Here is a 15,649-nt window from a genome sequence, read left to right on the forward strand (position 1 = left end):
CAACATAGTTTCAATCAAATCCACGGCTACGTTGTCTCATTGCGTTTTTGCCTTGCAGTCTGCATCAGCAAAGATAAGTGGGCTATGCTGATGATAGCCTATCAATGCCCCACCGTAATCTACCAGGAGTACATACACAGCAAGGCGATCGATTCAAGATCCAATCCGATACAGTTCTGCAACATAATTTCAATCAAATCCACGGCTACGATGTCTAATTGCGCTTTTGCCTTGCAGTCTCTGCATCAGCAAAGATAAGTGGGCAATCCGAGGGAAAAATAAAGTTCCCTATTCCCGCCTGCGCGTCGCCCTCCCCCTCGCCCCGCGGCCGCCACCCCGCACTCAGTTTGCGCCCTCTCTCGCCGCGGTGTTCACGAACTACGGGTTCCAAAAACCACGAATGATTCCGCGAAGCATGCTCTACGAATATGCAGTGGATGTGATCATATAAAGTGTGTGTGTCTGTGTGTGTTATGTACTGACCAAAGTGGATTCTGACATGCCTTGCACGTAAGTGGTTTGACTGCTTCATTCATAATATATAAGTACCTAAGCAGGGCTATGTGCTATGTATAAACATAAGTTTTTGACCCTTCTCATGTTTATTAATATGTTAAACAGCATACATAGCGCATACAGCTGCGTACGTAGTAATATACGGTAATTAAGTAATATATATGTACCTACCTTACATAATGTTTAAGTTTTTGGTCTGGTGGGAGGCTTCGGCCGTGGCTAGTTACCACCCTAGCGGCAAAGCCGTGCCGCCAAGCGATTTAGCGTTCCGGTACGATGCCGTGTAGAAACCAAAGGGGTATGGGTTTAATAAAAACTGCCATACCCCTTCCAGGTTAGCCCGCTATCATCTTAGACTGCATCATCACTTACCACCAGGTGAGATTCCAGTCAAGGGCTAACTTGTATCTGAATAAATAAATAAAAAGTATAACATAAACGCTGTTAAATATTAGGTATTAAAACGTTTTCAGAATCAATCTAAGTACAATAACACATATATACGGTAATGTCATATATCTACTTTCTTCACCCTAATTAACCAGGTAATATGTTTAGAAAAGAAATACCTACATACAAGAGGCAGATTATCTCTTAGGCAAACTAGGCACATGCCTAGGGGCGCGAGGTTACGAAGGGGCGCGCGCGATCATGTAGAGTTCCATTAGCTGGCCTACCTAATTATCCCTACTAGTAATATTATCTTAGAGTGATCGAAACTGCCTCTTCTTTTTAGCAAAGTGTCATGACGTGATGTTCTTCACTCGTTCACATATACCAACAACCAGCTATGCAATGAGATGACTCCTCGTTATTTTGCTAAATGTTTTTGTTAAACTAGCTAATGCTCGCGACTTCGTCCGCGTGGTCTACACAAATTTCAAACCCCTATTTTCCCCCATTAGGGATTGAATTTTCAAAAATCCTTTCTTAGCGGATGCCTGCGTCATAATAGCTGTCTGCATTCCAAATTTCAGCCCGATCCGTCCAGTAGTTTGAGCTGTGCGTTATAGATCAGTCAGTCACACTTTTCCGACTAGGTATACACCCTAGGGTGGGTGTTTAAGGGTGCATAAATGGAATAAGGCGGGAAGTTTTCAAAAACCTAAATCCACGCGGACGAAGTTGCGGGCACCATCTAGTTTGTGATAACTACATAATTATATTGAATGGATATTAATCCTTAATTGATTCCAGATCACTCACATAATTAACTTATGCATTAACTAATAATTATCTATTACTAGATAATGCTCGCGACTTCGTACGTGTGGATTTTGGTTTTTGAGGATCCCGTGGGAACTCTTTGATTTTCCGGGATAAAAAGATCTATCTCTGTACCAAATTTCGTCAAAATCGGTTGAACGGATGGGCCGTGAAAGGCTAGCAGACAGACAGACAGACACACTTTCGCATTTATAATATTAGTACGGAGTATGGATACAAGGCAGCTGTTTTATCTATATACTTTGATGTAGGTTCACATAATATACCTACATATTATATAGACCTAGAGAGTGACACTACTTTTTATCCCGGAAAATTAAAGAGTTTAAAAAATCTTCAAATTAATATTTATTAGTAGATACCTTCCATAGGCCATAATCTAAGATAAGAGTATCTAGAATAGAATAGAATAGAATAGAATGTTTTTTTATTCATGTAAACTTTTTTAAAAGTGCTTATGAATAGTCAGGTAGTTTTAATTTACCACTGGTTCGGAATGCCGTTCCTACCGAGAAAAACCAGCAAGAAACTCGGCGGTTGCTCTTTTTAATTTACATCTAAATATGTAAAAGCGAAATACCACTCACTCACTGACTAATCACGAAATCTCAGGAACTATAAAACCTACTAACTCGAAATTTGGAAGGTAGGAAGAAACGTAAAAGACGTAGGGCTCAGCTAAGAAACGGTTTCGCATAAATGGTCCGTGAGGGGGTGAAAGGGAGGTCGAAGGTTGTATGAAAGTCCTATGTTTTTGAAGTTAGAGACATGAAAATCGGCAATTATGTTATTAGCTTTAAATAATAAAAACCTGTATAAGTTATTTCAGAAAATCCCCCCTTAATGGTGGTAAAATAGGGGATGAAAAGGAATGTTAAAATAGGGGATGTAAAGGAATGTTAAAATATTCCTTTACAAACTTTAATCCCCTATTTTCCCCTATTTTCAAATTATCAGTAATTAAATTAGGTACTGCAAATTTGAAATTTGGAAGGTAGACTTTTTTTAACAGGTAAGTACCTATTTAAGTATCTGCTAAAAAAAATTGCGAAAATTCATTCCTAAGGGGGTGAAATGGGGGTTGAAAGTTTATATGAAAGTCCTATGTTTTTGAAGTTAGAGATATGAAAATTGGAATTCAGGTATTCTGGGTTCCATGCTTTAAGGTGAAACTGACTGAGTAGGTAAGTGAGGCCTTTTGCAGCGGGAAAATTTCCGATCTCATAAGAAACCGGAAAAATTTTACGCGGACAAAGTCACGAGCAACTGCTAGACTATAGATAATAACAACATCTTGTGAAGTATGTCACGTCCCACATTAATCTTTATTAGCGAACTTCTGCTGAAGTATATATTATTGGCAGAAACTATTAATTAATTGCTTTAGCAATAAGGAGAAGCATTTGTCTTCATATTATCTCTCACATAATATACGAGCATATAACCAGCTCATCTATATGTATAAAAGGAAAAGCTGACTGACTGACTGACTGGCAGACTTCACACACCTTTGAGAACCCTCAGGCATGCAGGTTTCCTCACGATGTTTTCCTTCACAGTTAAAGCAAGTGACATTTGTTTTTAAAAACGCACTAAGCTCCGAAAAGTTAGTGGTGCGTGCCCGGGATCGAAACCCCGACCTCCCGAAAAGAAGTCGGACGTCTTATCCTTCCGCCTTCCGCCCCAGGAAAGTCCAAAAGTCATTTGTGGGTATGGGTATATATAACCTTTTATATTAAAATCTCGCAAACTATTTTGGACTTACCTTTGCACAAGTTTAAAAAATCTATTAAAAATATGCTCCTGAAAAAAGCATATTACACAATTGAAGATTATCTAAATGATAAAAGAGCGTGGATTTGACCTGCAGCTCGTTCCAGCAACGCACAGCACTGCAAATATTTTTTTATACATCTTGTACCTATATCAAATATTTGAAAAGAGCAACCGCCAAGTTTCTTGCTGGTTCTTCTCGGTAGGAAAGGCATTCCGAACCAGTGGTAGATGCATCCGACTATTCGAAAGTACTTGTAAAAGTTTATTTGAATAAAAAGATTTTTATTTTATTGTTATTTTATTTTATTTTAACCACAAGGCTATTACCGCAACTACTATATTAGTTTACCTTTAATATCAGGAATTCTAATTAAAGTGAACAAGTTGGAATAATTGTTTACACATATTACTTTAATGATTATTAATTATTATAGTGGTTTTTGTAAATTAATTGATTGTGTACCAAGTTATTAATAAACAAATTCTAATTCTAATTTTCGTGTCTCCAACTCAAAATGTTTGTACCATATGAGACGTTTTGCTTTGACATGGAGCTGTGTACGTCTCATAACATCATTAAATATATCATCTTTGTCCGTGAGCTCTCACATAATAATGAAGAAAACGTTGCGTATGTAACGTGTAAAGCATGTTTTTAAACATGCTTTAGTTTTAAGTTTGCGTAATAATTATCACCACTATTATCTTACAAATCTAACACCATACCAGACCATCAATAAAAGTAATTATTACCTATTTTGAATAAATCATTTGACTTTGACTTTGACTTTGACTTTGACTTTCACTAACTTGGTATTTTCCTGAAATTACAGGTCCCAATATTTTTAAAACAAAAAACCAGCCTATTACTAAGACTGTATCTCATAAACTGTGATAGTTAGACATTTAAAATTTTCACAGATGATGTATTTCTGTTGCCGCTATAACAACTAATACTAAAAAACAGAATAAAAAATATTTAAGGGGGTTCCCATACAACAGAACCCTTCGTACGCGAGTCCGACTCGCACTTGGCCGGTTTTTGGAATTTGGTTAGGTAAAAAGTGGATATCAACTTTCCGATAATCAGCAGGATGATAATGATAATCTAGTAAAATATTATTATACTAATAATTATGTTAAGTACACCTTATCGTTTTATTACACGAAGGTAATGAAAGCTAAGCAAAATCGCCGAGAAAAAATAATTTCAAAGGCCTGCCTATCAAAATTATGTTTTATCTTATCAACGAAGAGACCGACAGTGTTTACTTGACAAATTAACTTGGTCATGACAATATTTTTACTTTTTCATTTCGGTTTTGGGTCGAAGAACTGAATAAATAAATTCAGATAATTCAGATTATATTATAATAATAATGCCCGCAACTTCGTCCGCGTGGAGTTAGGTTTTTTAAAAATCCCATGGGACCTCTTTGATTTTTAGGGATAAAAAGTAGCCTATGTCACTCTCCAGGTCTTAAACTATACCCATGCAAAAAATCACGCCGATCCGTTACTCCGTTTCGATGTGATTGAAGGACAAACCAACAAAATAACACACTTTCGCATTTATAATAGGGGTAGTGATGGGTACCTACGTGATAAAATCAGAAATGAGGAGATCCGTAGGAGAACTAGAGTAACACATAGCTCAACGGGTTGCGAAGCTGAAGTGGCAATGGGCAGGGCATATAGTTCGGAAAAGCGATAGACGTTGGGGTCCCAAGGTGCTGGAATAGCGGCCTCGCACCTAAGCGTCAAATGTAGGTAACATTTGACGCCTGCCAGTAGGTATAGGTGAAGCCTTGACGTTTTGTTACAAATTTTCTGTCGTGAACTGTGCTACCGATCAAAGTGCTAGTTTTTTTTAAATGAAAGAATATTAGCCAAGTCATTGCTGACTAATATTCCCCTTTCCCCTCCAATTAAGCGTAAAGCTTGTGCTAGGAGTAGGTACGACAATAGTGCAACGGGTGGGATTTGGTCCGGCGGCCTTTCGGTTTTCAGTCCGCTCCTTTGACCGTTGAGCTATCGAGGCTCTTGCCAAAATGTACGTTAGGGAACATTAATTATTCCTGATATGTACTACAAATATTTTAGGTCAAACAATAACTGTTCTCATACTCTAGTAGACTGCTTCAGAGTTGGCTTACTACGCCCCTACACTTGGCAGCTTTCCCGGTTTCCTTTCATGATAACGATCTTTTCGATAAAAAAAACCACGTCTTTGACTAAAAGCTGGAAGGGGCACGCTCAATTATCGACGAACGCAAGTAGGCCTGTTATATTTTTACCCGACTATATGGAGGGTTCTGAGGAGTTGTTTGGCCTCATTCCATCATCTTTTTTTACAACAGCACCGCACGCCACTGTAAGCAATTTCGACCTTACCACCTGGATGCGTTTGTTCCCACTTGCACTAGTTCAACCGTTGAACTAGTGAGACTTTTTTCCCCAGTAGTTCAACTGCGTCTAAATCCTTTTAAGAGTTGAACTACTGGAAAAAAAGTCTCACTAGTTCAACGGTTGAACTAATTAATCCGTTGAACTAATGGGAACGAGCGTACTGGTGCACTTAGATCACCCGTTGTGCCAGATCTTTTTCTACGCACGTGCAAACTGTGGAACCAACTCCCTACAGCGGTGTTCCCACTAGATGTCAACATGGTATTACTCAAGGGGCTTTTACTCCTATTTTACTACCTCATTATTTGAACCACTCATAGAGAAAACTATACAAATGAAAAACCCAATTGAAATTTCAAAACTTAATAAACCACTTCATTTTGATTTTATGTAAATAATTATAACCAAGCAGCAGCAAAGACTAGAAAACTTTTTGAAATCATAAGTCTAGACTTATTGAATAAATAGAAAAATTGGAATAATCGCACTTGTGTTGTAAATTTAACTTACAAGCCATGTTTACTAGCATTGAAAGTGCATTTTTATAAGCAACTGTATTGAAAAATAATATTTTACAACCTGATTTATCAAACAGTTCCTTATAAAATTATTTATAGTATCATTGCTAAAATATAAACAACGGGCAAAAATTATGAATCTCTTTTTATTAAAATATGTACTTTTAATTTTTATTATAAAAAAACATTTCAATAGATAGGCAGATCAGGCTTTAGAAAAAAAATCGTTTGCAGTTTTTTTTTTCAAAAGGGCAACATTGAATATTTCAACGATATTTTATTGAAATGCATTTCGAATGTACGGAATTTTCCAATAGCTGAAAGGTATCCAACGTATCTAAAGTTTGCATCGATGAGCAACATAATCGAAGTTCAATAGTTCAATGAATGAATTGAAAGCAGAAACGCTCCCGGTTCAAATCCTTTGTGCATATGAGCTCATGAATAATGAAGTGACCAGTTTAGGAGATATTTTTTATGTTTTTTTTAAAGTTTCTAATCGATGGAAGATCGAAGAAAAAAGTGTGAGTCTGTCTATTTGTTGTCTTTTACCTTTTCACGGCATATCTGTTTAAACGATTTTGACAGAGATCCTTGTCTCGGTACTTTGCATCCCAGGGACGGAAATCAAAAAATTTCCACGGGGTTCTTAGAAAACTTAAATCCACGAGGAAGACGTCGCGGGCATCATTTATTGGTACACAATATACCTATAGCTTGCATCCAAGGGATGGACGGATAGGACACTTTTGTTCCGGTAAGTCGAAAAATTCCCATGGGATTTTTAAAAACCTGAATCCACGCGGACGAAGTCACCAGCAGTGTCCAGTCCAGAATAAAAAAAGCTCTATTTTCAACTTTTAAGAACAGGAAAAAGCGGCAAAATATTTACTGACGAATAAATTAACCAGCTAGCTACGCAGGAAAAATAAAAAAAATGTCGTCAAAACTAAATAGAATTCCGAGCGGAAAGATTAGCAAGTGAAATCAGAGTAACGACCGTCGTAAACCAGATGTGTGGCGGCGGAATGGAGTGGGAGGGATTTGGTGACGAAAAACTCCGCATTCACCAGGGCTGCCATTACATAAACTGATTTTAACAGGACTGCCCAAAAAAGGGGCCGGTCTTCTACACGGACCTCGTCTCATCGGCGGGGAACTACAATCGGCTACGGGAATTCGGGCACCATTGGCATAAGAGGCGAAGCAGCTCGGAGCGTACAGGTGCCAGACCGGCACCACGGAGGAGCAGCAGCGGGGATCTCAGCTGTGCTAGTGACGTTCAGCCCCCAAGGGCTCCCCCCTTGGGGGCTAGACGTCACTAGCACAGCTGAGCATTAGAGACAAGGAAGAGACAAAATAATTTGTAGTCAGTCAAGAAGGCGCCCCAGGAAAATGCCAAGAGCAAGTACCGTACGGGCGCCCTCCCGCGATTCGGCCCATATAACCGAGAGGTTGGTGGGGCTATGAGAGGTGGAGGGTTGCCCAAAAAAGGATTTATCGAGCAAGTATCAAACGGGCGCCCTTCCGCATTTCAGCCCATATAACCACAAGTTCGGAGACGAGGACGAGTAAGAATAAAGCCACACGATGCGTTTCAGTACTATACGGTAACTTGACTTCAATACTAGATGCCTCACGGGCACTGCATATGCCGCTCCGGCAGAAAGTATGGTGTTGCACCGCTCCACCGCTCCCCGACTCGTCTTTCTGGTCCCAAGTCAAGCTTGTAAATTCTTGAACAGATTTAGATTATGGGGACCCGTTAGCATCCTTACGTCTTTTCGAGTGACACTGGTTACAATTTTTTGTTAATTACAGTTAGGTACAATTTTTTGGCCCGTCCCGGGAATCAAACCCAGGACCTGGTCCTCTGAAGTCGAACATGCTAACACCTGGACTAACGAGGCGGAGGTGTTTAATAAATCACCAATACAAATAACCTTAAAGTGAGATTTCCCAACTCTGACTCACAGCAACCCGTCGTTACCTACGTACTCCGTCAATTTGGTTAACTGTTAATAGCTGGTTAGGTAGGATTAAACCTAATGTTGATAGTGTAATTAAAAAATATCTAGGCCAAATAAATACTATGTATAGCATATGTAATGAATTTTCGAAAACGTTTACTCAAGAAATTGAAAAGATTAAGCATAATTGTTCAGTTAAATTCTTAGATAGAAATACGTATGTCAAACAGTGCGAGGTTTCTTTTAGATATATAAAAGTTAATGCTATAGAAATAAAAAAAATTATTAGAAAATTAAGCAGTGAGAAAGCCCCAGGCTTCGATAAGATAAGAGTCCAAGACATAAAGTTTCTGGCAGATCGATTAAGCTCAGTGCTGGCCAATTTTGTGAATTTGTGTATTCAGGAGGGCGTGTACCCCGAAGAGCTAAAAAAAGCAATTATACGACCTATATATAAAGGTGGCAGCCATCTTGAATACACTAATTACAGACCGATAGCCATACTATCGATAATCAATAAAATAGTTGAAAAAGTAGTGGTCGGTCAAATATCGAGATTCCTAGACAAGTATAATATATTAACTGATGCACAACACGGGTTTAGGAAAGGCCGAAGCACTGTTACGGCTCTCAATCAGTTTGTAAACGAAGTTAACTCCAATCTGAATAGTGGAAAGCAGGTTTTAGCTCATTTTATAGATTATAAGAAGGCTTTTGATACCCTAGACAAGGATGTATTACTCTTAGCCATGCAGGAGTGTGGCATTGCCGGTGCGACAAATAAGTGGTTCCGTAACTACCTATCGGACAGAACTATACGCACCGCGGTCGATGGGACAACGGGTGACGAGTGGAACGTGTCATTGGGTGTACCGACTGGCTCAATTTATGGGCCAGTGGGCTACCTGATGCTCGTCAATAGTGTGGTTAACGTGATCAAGAAGTGTCGAGTATATATGTATGCCGATGATATGTGTTTGATGTACGCGTCAAAGGACGTGAGCGAGGCGCGCGATAACATCCAGTCAGATTTTGAAAACGTAAATAAATGGGCGCATGATAATGGGATAATTATAAATATGGAAAAAACAAAATGCATACATATATACTCGCCATATAACAGACAGGCTAAGACAGTTAAATATAAAGATATAGGTATAGTTGGTCATAGTTATGACTGCTTGCATAATAATAAGATCTCGTGCGCATGCCAGCAGCTACAATATGTAGATAAATACAAGTACCTAGGGTTGCACATAGATCAAAATTTCAATTGGAAAACTCACGTGGGGCAGGTGTGCAACAAACTGAGGTCGGTGTTAGGTAAGTTTTATCATCTCGATCGAGTGCTAAGTAAACGTACAAAACTAGTTGTATACTACGCACTTGCTGACTCAGTTATCAACTATGGCCTTAGTATTTATGGAAGAACTTTTAGTACCTACCTAAACGAAATTAAAAAATTACAAATTAGACTTTTAAAACACATTCTAGGAAAAAAAGAGAAAAAAAAAGTATAAAGGGAACTATGAATGTGTTTTTAAAGATCTAAAAATATTGCCTGTACATAGTAAAGTAGATTACCTAATAGCTAGAGAACATTATTTTTCAAAAAAATTTAAAAACCCCACGAAGCTTAGGGATAACGCTAGAAGTAATAGGAAGACAAGATACATGTTACCCAAAGTCTGTAACTACTACGGTGAAAGGTTAAGTGAATATTTGGTACCTAAAATTTACAACGGCATAGAGTGGTTAAGGGAAGAGAATAAGGTCAGTGAGGGGGTGCTTAAGAAAAAGTTAAAGGAACACTTCCTTAGGGACCCCCTTACTGTTTAATTTATTATCAATTTATTATCATTATTTGTTTTTTATTTTAGTTTATTTTGTTTGTTACCTCAGATTGAGGATTGATCTCTAAAGCGTTCATTTCGCTGCAGCGATCAATCCTTAATCTGAGTATAAGTTTATAAGTTAGAATATAAGTTTACATATATAAGTACAATTTAATACGTAGATTATAGTTATTTTTAAGGAGCGCCAGCTCGCCAACAAACTGGCTCACCAGTTTGGCGAGAAAATAATAATGTAAATATTTGGTGTACCTACGCTTGTTATAAATAAAAAAAAAAAAAAAAAAAAAAAAAAAAAAGCCTTTTTGCGATAGCGGCCGTGTTCGCCGAAACGCTCCAAGGGAATTGAATATTCGGGTTTTGAACCCAGGACCTTGTCATCTGCAGTCGAACATGCTAACACCTCGACTAACGAGGCCGTTGTCTTTGTCTAAATATATAAAAGGAAAAGGTGACTGACCGACTGACTGATCTATCAACGCACAGCTCAAACTACTGGACGGATCGGGGTGAAATTTGGCATGCAGATAGCTATTATGACGTAGGCGTTCGCTAAGAAAGGATTTTGGATAATTCAACCCCTAAGGGGGTAAAATAGGGGTTTGAAATTTGTGTAGTCCCCGCGGACTAGCATTTAATAAATCACCAATACAAATAACCTTAAAGTGACTTTTCCCAACCCTGACTCACAGCATCCCGTCGGTACCTACATACTCCGTCAAAGCCTCCTTGCGATAGCGGCCGTGTTCGCCGAAACGCTCCCAGGGAAGGTCTGAATTTATGGAGAGCGAGTTACGCACAATTCTCACGATTCTTACAATTCTCGAGTAATAAATTTTATTGTTCCTTTTCGCATTGCGTCGCGGAATTGGTTTTACATTTGTTACGCAATCTCACTAACGCACTTAGAGATAGGCGGCCATTAGGTGATAGGTTTTTCTCTCAGTTTTGCCAGTCACTGCTGGGACTGAAGGTTACCGTGTAAGAGATGATTTATGCTAGACCGTGCCGGATCCGAGCTGTGCCGTGTCTGAGGCACCAGATTGGGAATTTATATGAGGTCATACAACACAACAGACCGTGCCGTGTCTGAGTCATCCGAGTCTCGTCCGTGTTAATTTTCTTCATACAATTCATGGATCGCGTCCGCGCGTCGGACGTGGCACGGCTTGGACCCGGCATGGTCATAAATCATCCCTAAGGAGCAAGGCACACATACGGAGTAAAGTGACGGCGAGGCGCAGCTATAGTACACGACAGGTGGAGACCGCAATCGGGGAGGGACCGGCCCGGACACCCGCACAGCACCCGTGCTAACCTGGTGCCGACAAGCACAGGTGACACGTGCGGGTGTGCGAGGACTGACTGACTGACTGACTGATCTATCAACGCACAGCTCAAACTACTAGACAGATCGGGCTGAAATTTGGCATGCAGATAGCTATTATGACGTAGGCATCCGCTAAGAAAGGATTTTTAAAAATTCAACCCCTAAGGGGGTGAAATAGGGGTTTGAAATTTGTGTAGTCCACGCGGACGAAGTCGCGAGCATAAGCTAGTAGCAAAATAAATGCTAAACACACTCCCATATAGATTTTCCATAGCCGCTCAGACCTACGCTTTGGAGGATTGCCAATAAATAACCAATGCATACCGCAGAATCAGGACTTGCTCAGCGTTCATTAAACCCTCTACGCCGAAACGTCAACAAGTTTATGCAGAACAGGCATAAACACAGGCGGATTTGCAAAGTACGGATTAGCTTAGCGGAGTGCGTATTTTGCGCAGTCTACTATGAATTTCAAATGTAAATACTATCTATGTAGGAGAAGGGAGGCCAATATGATTCACTTAACTAGATATTTAATAGAAAAAAAATCGAACAACGTATTTTCGATTTTTTGCACGATAAATATAAATCTGTTTAGAATTCTAGGTACACGTAAAGCCCTTTCATGTTATGATACCCCACTTGGTATAGTAATCTCACTTTAAAAGTTGAAAACACTAGTTCATGAACACATTTTAATTTTTTTTCTGTGATGTAACCACAAATTCACGGTTTTCAGATTTTTCCCCTAATGTCTGCTATAAGACCTTGCCAAATTCCATGATTCTAGGTCAACGGGAAGTACCCTGTAGGTTTCTTGACAGACCGACAGACAGACAGACAACAAAGTGATCCTATAAGGGTTCCATTTTTTCTATTGAGGTACCTCTAAAAAGTAGATAACACATTGCAGCCGAATCGTAACGACAGCAAACCGGCTTCCTAATTGTGTAAGAAAAACGTTTTCATTAACGTTAAATTCGCTGGTCACACTTTTTCACAGCCAATCAAGGGGCAGAAATCGTTACTGATAACGAATCAGATGAATACGTTTTCTAACACAATCGGATGGCAGGATACGCAGCCCTCAGACTTACCCTGTATGGATTGGATTTACAATGAACCAAAAGCTTAATTTGCTATAATCCGCTGAAACAGGTCGAATCTGTATGACGCAACATGCAGCATGCGAAATGCACCGCCCGCCCTTCCACTGCTAACCATGCAGGAAAAAGCAGCCACTAGGCAAGCAATTTGAGCCTCAATAGCTCAACCGGTAAAGGAGTGGACTGAAAACCGAAAGGTCGACGGTTCAAATCCCACCCGTTGCACTATTGTCGTACCTACTCCTAGCACAAGCCTGACGCTTAGTTGGAGAGGAAAGGGGAATATTAGTCATTTAACATGGCTAATATTCTTTGAAAAAAAAAAACGCACCACCACCACGCAGCATCACACAAATCCCAAAACACACTCGACGCACGTTTCGCCCCGACACCGGAGCACCCTCAGGAGATGTAGACCTTACAATGCAGAAATGCACAATTGGATTGGATTTGCTCCGTGCGGATTAGCCCGCATCACTTTACCGAACTAGATAGAACGGATTTAGATCCGGATGAAATATTTTACAAAGCTAATCCTCATCCACTTAATTTTGGTGGTAATAGAGACATCGTTTCGTAGTAAAGCGTTAACCTCGCTCGCGGCTAGTAGATTAGTTACACCGCCCATCTCTGGTGGAAAGGCCATCCGCAAGGACTATATTTTTCTAGCCTGTACCCGTAGTATAAGATTTTACGTCTCACCAAACGTTGCTAGAATTCGAGAGTCGAAACACAATAACATCAAAGTAAAAATCTAAAGAGCCTTGAATTGAAGTCAAATATTCAATGCCACTGATTTTAATTTCGCAATGTTTCCGCTTGGAGCGCTGGCTGTAGAAGTGTAGACAAACTTGAGCTTTAAAACAAGGCAGTTAAGATCCAGTTTACTGTAACGCGGAAGTATTTCGACTCTCGAATTTGTTTTGGTTTGGTAAGACGTAAAATCTTATACTACGGGTACTGGTATAGTGTCGTTTCGATCCTGCCGCAATAAAATAAATAAATAAATAAAATGTTTTTATTTCGACCAACAAGGATCATATTGGTGTTAGTAATTACACGAAACTTAAACCTATTTGTTAGTAAAAATCTTTAACTAGGTATAATATTTATAACTATTTAAATTAAGACAGGATCGATTTGCGAGCACTGTAGGGTATTTTATCCCTTTTTTGAAAAGTGTCTTAATTTGATCCTAAAGTGATAATACTGTGAACTACCAAAAAATTGTTCAAAAATTTTCTTCGAGCGATAAGTGCAATAAAAATGCATGTAAATTTTGGAATTTCCAATTTAACCGCGAAAACTCTACTCGTCATCTTTTTAGATAGATGAGCTGTGATGACGTCACACGGTTTGATAAACAACGTCATTTTCTTAGTGAAATACTTTACAACTTCAATCTACTTTGACGACCTCCCTGGCGCAGTGGTGAGCGCTGTGGTCTTAATAGTGGGAGGTCCCGGGTTCGATTCCTGGCAGGGGTTTGGAATTTTATAATTTCTAAATTTCTGGTCTGGTCTGGTGGGAGGCTTCGGCCGTGGCTGGTTACCACCCTACCGGCAAAGCCGTGCCGCCAAGCGATTTAGCGTTCCGGTACGATGCCGTGTAGAAACCAAAGGGGTATGGGTTTAATAAAAACTGCCATACCCCTTCCAGGTTAGCCCGCTATCATCTTAGACTGCATCATCACTTACCACCAGGTGAGATTGCAGTCAAGGGCTAACTTGTATCTGAATAAATAAATAAAAAACAGTTTCCAGAGGATGGTAACTTCCGACGATGAGGTTTCCGCTGGGAGGTCACCATTCTAGAATTTTGGGACCCCAACGTTTATGGATTTTTCGAACTATGTGCCCTGCCTTTAGAGAAACTCCAAGCATAGCTCTCTCCATCGCCCGCTGAGGCTGTGTGGATTTCATCGCATCACTTCATCGAACTAAATACTAGATAAAACGGATTTAGATCCGGATGAAATATTTTACGAAGCAAATCGTTCGCAATAAAATTGAAATGTGCCACTATTGATATACTGTTAGAATGCGTTGTCAATAAATAATGTGGAAACAGAAATTGAATGGCTTATTGATTGTCCAAATAATTTATGTCACTGACGATGTTTTAGGCAAATACATTCTGTGAAATTGTATTGTAAAAAAGTTTTGCTGAGCTGATAAATTATGTCCATTGACTTTAGGAGACACTCTATTTTTTTTAATCGACGATAAAAAAATCGAAATGACGATCAGGTACTACTTTTCAAAAACTTTTCACCTCAGAATAAATACAGGTAGAAGTAGCCCTATTGTGACTCTTGCTGTTAGAGCGAGATCGCTAAATATATTTTACATTGTCCACGGCGATTTTTAAGGGTTCCGTACCTCAAAAGGAAAAAGCAATCGTTATAGGATCACTTTGTTGTCTGTCTGTCTTTCCGTCGTGTCTATCAAGAAAACCTATAGGGTACTTCCCGTTGACCTAGAATAATGAAATTTGGCAGGTAGGTACCTAGGTATTATAGCACAAATTATTAGTAAAGGAAAAAATCAATCCCAAAACTGAATTTGTTCAGAGTTTTTAAGCAATTAAATATCACTTTCTTTAACGGTGAGGTAACCTGCATACCTGAGAGTTCTCCAGAATATTCTCAAACATGTGTTAGGTCTCCAAATCTGAATTTGGCCAGTGGGGTGGACTATGGATTAATGCACTGTCATTCCGAGAAGAGATTCGTGCTCAATTAAATAGTGGGCTGACGATAGGTTGAGATGATAAATAGTTTTTATCCCTAAAATCGGTTCTCAAAGGTGTGTTATTCTAATACACACTTGACCAGCGTGGTGAACTAAGGCCTAATTTTTTTACAATCTTAGAGGAGACCCTTACGTGTTGAATAGTTTTTATTCCCGAACCCGTTCAAAAAACCTTTATAACCTGAAAATTG

The 15,649-nt window shown here is 39.3% G+C and overlaps 1 protein-coding gene across 2 annotated transcripts in view; it reads left to right on the forward strand.

Annotated features, from left to right (window-relative positions):
* Positions 1–359: 359 nt before the first annotated feature.
* The window catches only part of kek2 (kekkon 2), a 108,874-nt gene continuing 93,584 nt past the window's right edge, over positions 360–15,649 (forward strand). For both annotated transcript variants that reach the window (XR_011237025.1, XM_034971018.2), the window contains exon 1: positions 360–510. The gene's annotated coding sequence lies outside the window, so the exon portion shown is untranslated. The remainder of the gene's footprint in view (positions 511–15,649) is intronic.

The sequence above is a fragment of the Maniola hyperantus genome, chromosome 8 (genome assembly GCF_902806685.2).
Source record: "Maniola hyperantus chromosome 8, iAphHyp1.2, whole genome shotgun sequence".
Taxonomy (NCBI): Eukaryota; Metazoa; Arthropoda; class Insecta; order Lepidoptera; family Nymphalidae; genus Maniola; species Maniola hyperantus.